This window comes from Lutra lutra, chromosome 13, assembly GCF_902655055.1.
Source record: "Lutra lutra chromosome 13, mLutLut1.2, whole genome shotgun sequence".
In the NCBI taxonomy this organism is placed as follows: Eukaryota; Metazoa; Chordata; class Mammalia; order Carnivora; family Mustelidae; genus Lutra; species Lutra lutra.
Window position 1 is genome coordinate 47,150,650 of NC_062290.1, and position 6,000 is coordinate 47,156,649.

Here is a 6,000-nt window from a genome sequence, read left to right on the forward strand (position 1 = left end):
AAATGTACATTTATTAACATGAGCACCTAGATGGGGGACTCCAACCACGTGTGCCCATGCAGTACTTACACAGCATTGGAACATATTTTTTCATATTTTTCACATGTGCCAAGTTGTTCTTAGGAAGAAAAGCGTGGACAAAGTCAGAAAAGGGAGAATTATGTATGCAAGAAATGATTGTCTTTCCAGGTCAGCAGGAAATATAAAAAAGCTTATAAAACAGGAGATTTCAATTTTTCTTATTTTTTCCTTATTTATACTTTCCTCCTTTAAAAAGTTTTAGTTGTATATGTACCTCGAAGGTATCGCTTGAGTTGATTAGTGAAGATATTGTTAGGGAATTGATTTTGCAGATATCATTTGTCAAAAATAAATTAGGGTCTGCCAAGCCCTTTGCTAGGTGCTGGTTTCCCTAAAAGATTCAGGTGCATGTGTGCATGTGTGCATGTGTGCAAAGTGCAAAGTGCATGTGTGTGATTCTTCTGGCTCTCTACCAAGTATAACCCTTCACAGTAAAAACTTTGCCTTAGTCATTGTATGGTAATCCAGATAATATCTTATCCTTAGGTATTCCACTGACAAATGATATCCCACCACACACTCTGGGCTAATGGGGCTGCAATTATATTCCAGGCTTATCATGATATGTCTTCATTGAATCTTTAACATGCAGATATTTTAATATATTAATGGCAGCAATCTTCAATCAATCTTCAATTAGATGTAGGCTCTTAGCAAAGTGTTTTTACAAACAGAATTTCATTTAAACTACACAACTTCTCTATGAGGTAATTACTGTAATTACATTTTGCAGATAAGGAAACCAAAAACTCAGAGAGGCTGCTTAACTTCCTAAAAAACACAATTTAGGGGCACCTGGGTGGCTCCGTGGGTTAAAGCCTCTGCCTTTGGCTCAGGTCATGATCTCAGGGTCCTGGGATGGAACACTGCATTGGGCTCTCTGCTCAGCGGGGAGCCTGCTTCCCCCCCCCCCCCGCCCCCCAACTCTCCGCCTGCCTCTCTGCCTACTTGTGATCTCTCTCTCTCCCTGTCAAATAAATAAAATCTTTTAAAAAAAGCCACAATTTATTATACAAGTGGTACTTCACTGCTAAATTGTTCTGCCTCCATATTACTTCTTAATCTTAAGCATTCTCCTTTGGCTATATTCCATTTGCTTGTAATTAATTTAATTTAATCAATTTAATTTAATTTGATTGATTTTAATCAATTTAATGATTTGTTTAATATCTGATTGCCCCGATAAACTGTAAGTTCCCTGAGGGCAGTAATGTGTATCTTGAGTGTCTGTCATAGTGAAGGCATGCAGAGCGCTTTCTGTCCCACAGCAAGTACAAAAAGGACCATATTTTCCAAAAAGTGAGTAGGTCTAAAATTTGGGCACTGTGTCAGAAAATGATAGTCTTCTGAAAGCAAGGATAGTCAGAATAACTTTTATTCTACAATATTGTTTTCCAAATAATATCTTCAGTGAGTTTAAGACCAACTCAAGTGATACCCATTAAAATGGATGCTTTAACCTCCATGATAATTTCTGAAAATATTTCAGATGGGAACAGGAGAGTCCAAAGATCCAGTAGAGATCAACAAAACATGTCGTTTGGAAGATAGGACTGGAACTTACTTAGCAAGTGAAAAGGGAGCAGTAGCCTTTCAAGTATATTGTTAAGTCTCTGAGATAATCGAATAGTGTTCTTTAAAATAGATTTATTTATTTTAGAGAGTGAGAAAGAGCGTGAGCAGTGGGGAGGGACAGAGGGAGAGAGAAACTCAAGCAGACCCTGCTCTGAGCAGAGACCCTGATGCGGGGCTGGATCCCACAGCTGGGAGGTTGTGACATGAGCCCAAACCAGGAGTCCAATGCTTAGATGACTGCGTCACCCAGGCACCTCCAGATGGTGCTTTTTGGTCACTAAGAATGGCAACTGGAGGGTAAGAACTTGCTAAGCGTCCATCTTAGATAGGAGGAAGGATCATCAGAGGAGAAGTCCCCATCTGGTGGCTAGGCCAGGTGACTCTGGGGCCACACTGCTGGGGTTCATGTCATAGCTCCAGCCTCTGCTCTGGTGTGTGACCTTGGGCTCCTCGTTTTTCTCCTCTGTCCTACAGAAATGATAACCACATCCCTCCCACTGGGTTGTTGTGAAGACAGGATGATGTCATGTACCTGTAACAATGCCTGGGCAAAACAGGCACTCAACACCTGTTAGCCATTGCCACACGGAGAAAACGAACCCATCCGACTGTGGGAACCGGACGGAGGTTTCCCTGCTGTGATCTGCTTCCCCTCCCTTCCCTTCCATCTCAGCTCACTAATCTCATCTCTTGTGTGAACCTGAGCATGGGTTTATGTGACAGGTAGTGTCCCGCCAAATGACTGACATCTATTAGTTTCCGGGTAGTAGCCAACCTCCCACACGTTAATGTGGCCTTCGCATCTATAACCCAGTCTCTTTTGAGTGTGAGTCGGTATGACTAAGTCTTCGGAATCTGATCTTCTCTGTGGAAAAAAAAAAAAAGTAAATAGACAAATAGCTAGATAGATGGGTTCTCCGATTCAGCAAAGCTGAAAACTAGCCAGCACTTTCGGTAACAGTCTGTCTTAAAGGGCCAGCTGCCCTCCCTGGGGACTTGTCTCACACAGGCTGGTTTGAGTCTGTCACTCGGCAGAGCTCGGGATCCCTTGTGTAGCTTAAGTAACATTTCATCATTTGGACAGAGGAGATGCCACTTTTTTTTCCTTTCATTTTCAGCATCTACTTTCCATTTGCCTTTTGTGCATTACATTTTTATTACTGCTTCCTTTTACTCTCTAGGAATGTGAAAAAGAGAGAGGCAAGTTCTGATGTCTTGAAAATCATACAGGAAGTGTTTTCTCTTCTCTTCCCTTCTCTTATGTTTTCCCTTCCTTGCTTTTGCATCAAACCTCAAAGTGGAAATAGAAAAAATTGTGGGGAGCGTTAGGACCACTTTTATAAAGAGAAAAGGCAAATAAAAAAGAAAGGGAAACAATTTTATAATTCCATTAAAATAGCAAAGAAAAGCAAGGGTGGTTTAACCATTACTTTGCCAGACTAATACCATGGTTTGGGCTAACACAAAGAAGCTGCCACAAAGCAGCAAACACACATTCTAACAACTTGAACACCCCGCATGGTAGTAGAGGTTGCATTTTACTCTTCTTGTGGGCAAGATTAGAGGCTTAATCATCTGGGTATAGCCTGAGCTCAGTGTAATAATTGGCACACAGTAAATGTTCAGTAATTATCTCAATTAAGCAGAGTAAATAAAATCAAATTTGACAAATTAAATGTTTTTCAGCAGAGAATAAGGTGAGATCCGTGTATACACAAATCGGGTTATGTTTCACACCTGATCAACACTTCCAAGAGAGTTGTCTAGAAAGGGAATAAAGAAGATTTTAAATGGAAGCCTGGTAAAACTTCCTTAAAAGTCGTTCTTAACATGAGGAAAAACGACTTAGATAGCTCTATCATTAGTTTGAAGTTGGATTTTGTTAAGATGGTAAGCATTCCATTGAATTAATTTTCTAATTTCTAATTAATTTTCTGATTTTTTAGTGGATAAATTTTACTTCAATTGTAGGAGTACAGAAAGATTTGAAACTGATGACAACTTTTCAGACCCTTGATGAGAAAGTAAAGCCCAAAATGGGGAAGCACAAAGTTCTAAAGGAAATTCAGAAAATGACAACTTTTCACTCAATACCTAAGAGACCCATAGACAGAAGATTTTCAGAGAAGCTGGACAATATCTCACCATCTCCACCACAAGGACTTCTTGGAACTTACCAATGGCTTGCCAAGTACTTCAGTACTTTCTTTACTGATGATGACTTTCTAACCCAAGAGCTCCATTAGCTGTGACCTGTTTCAGAGCTGTAATAAAAAGTGTTGGTTCTTGACTTACTAAATTTAAGACGCTTCTCTTCTTTTTTATAGACTTTCTCCAAAGCCCTAATTCTGCAAACTAAGTATAAAAATATGTGGTTCCCTTCATTCACTCATTCATTGGCCTTGGGGATAGAGTCTTGAGTATGAGATGCATAGTTTCACTGGAGTACATTGGAACAAAAGACATAGCCATTAAAGCAGTAGTTATGATATAATTAGGTATTTACATTTGGCATCTGGGCTACACAGAAATAAAAGATGGTATGGTAGTGAGTTTCCTGGGTAGCTCATTTAGAGTACTTTCACTTTTCCCCAGGGAAGTGCTATGAAGTAGGAGACTGGAAAAATGAGTAGGAGTTTGTTAAGCATCACATGGAGGGCAAAATTTCCCAGGGCAAAAAGCAACTGCATGGGGAGGAGGTAGCCCTGTAGCAGGAAAGGGCCTGGTACATTTGAAAGAGTGAAAAAGACTAGAGTAGGTGCACTGTGTTGACAGATGAAAAGTATGGCCTGCAATGACGCTGGAGAAACAGAAAGAGGTCCAACAGTAGACTATGTCAAAGATGTTAGACTTATATCTTAGGAGCCAAGGAAAGCTACTTTAGGATTTAAAACAAGAGAGTAGCCTGACCAGAGCAGGTGCAGGAAAATCCATCAGACTAGTGGTTCTCAAAGTGCAGTTTGTGGGCCCCTAGGAGTCCCCAGGATGCTTTTAAGGGGCTCTATGACGCCAAAATTACTTTTATAATAATACCAAGACATTATTTGCTTTTTTTCACCACATTGACAACTTGCACTGATGGAGCAAAAACAATGGTGGGTAAAACTCCTGGTGCCCATGTCAATCAAGGCAGTGGCACCAAAATGTACCAGGAATTATTATATTTTTTATTGTAAAATACTTGAAGTAAAAGGAAAGCCAGTTTAACTTAATAATGCCCTTGATGAAATAGAAAGAGTATTAATTTTATTAAGTCTTCTGAGTACACATCTTTTGAATTTTCTCTGTGATAGTCTTTTAAGAGTCTGTGTGACAAGAACTTCTGTCACATGCATGATGGTTGTTTTGAGGAAAAGCACGGCTACAATTGTTTGAGTTGTCAGCTAAACTAGCCACTCTTCACAGAATCCATTTTTACTTGAAAGAATGACAGACAAGCTAGGGTTACTCAGACTCAGGCACGTGACGAACATTTTCTCAAGATACAAAGTGAACTTGTAACTCAAGAAAAACGTTAGTTGCCAATGATAACCTATAAACTTTCAATAGAGAATTAAAAATTTTGAAAACCTACCACTGTGAACTTGACAACTTCTCAATACTTAAAAGACTTTTGTGGGGTGCCTGGGTGGCTCAGTTGGTTAAGTGGCTGCCTTTGGCTCAAGTCATGATCCCAGGGTCCTGGGATTGAGCTCTGCATAGGGCTCCCTGCTCAGTGGAGAGCCTGTTTCTCCCTCTCCTTCTCCCTCTGCCTGCCGCTCTGCCTACTTGTGCTCTCTATCTCTCTGTCAACTAAGTAAATAAAATCTTTAAAAAAAAGACTTTTGTGATGACAACAATGGTGATATTAACAAATAAAGCCCTTGGTTATAGTAACTGAAATATATGTAGATTTTTAATGTCAGAATAGCTCAGTGAAGCAATATTTTCTGAATAACCGATGCATTTATTACAAAATTACGCATGGGTAAAGGAGATCTGTTCAAAGAGTAAGTCAGATTGGTAGGTTCTTTTTGTAATAGAATTTCAAAAGTTTTTTGTTTTAGTTTTAGACTCCACATTGCAACTAAGCCTTAAGAAACCACCACTTAAGTTCTGGTGTGATAAATAATGCATTACATAAATATATTTTCTAGTATAAAATCATCTTTATAGTTCTATGATAGTCTCTTAATCATGATGTACTGGGTTATTCTCGTGATTTTGAATTCTGTCACAGTGGAAAGCATATGGAATTGGGAAAATACTGACTGAGTTTGAATCATAGTTCTGCTACTTAATAGCTTCTATCATCTGCTGCCCTTGCAAACAGTAGGTGCTCAATAAATAGTATGATCTATGGAT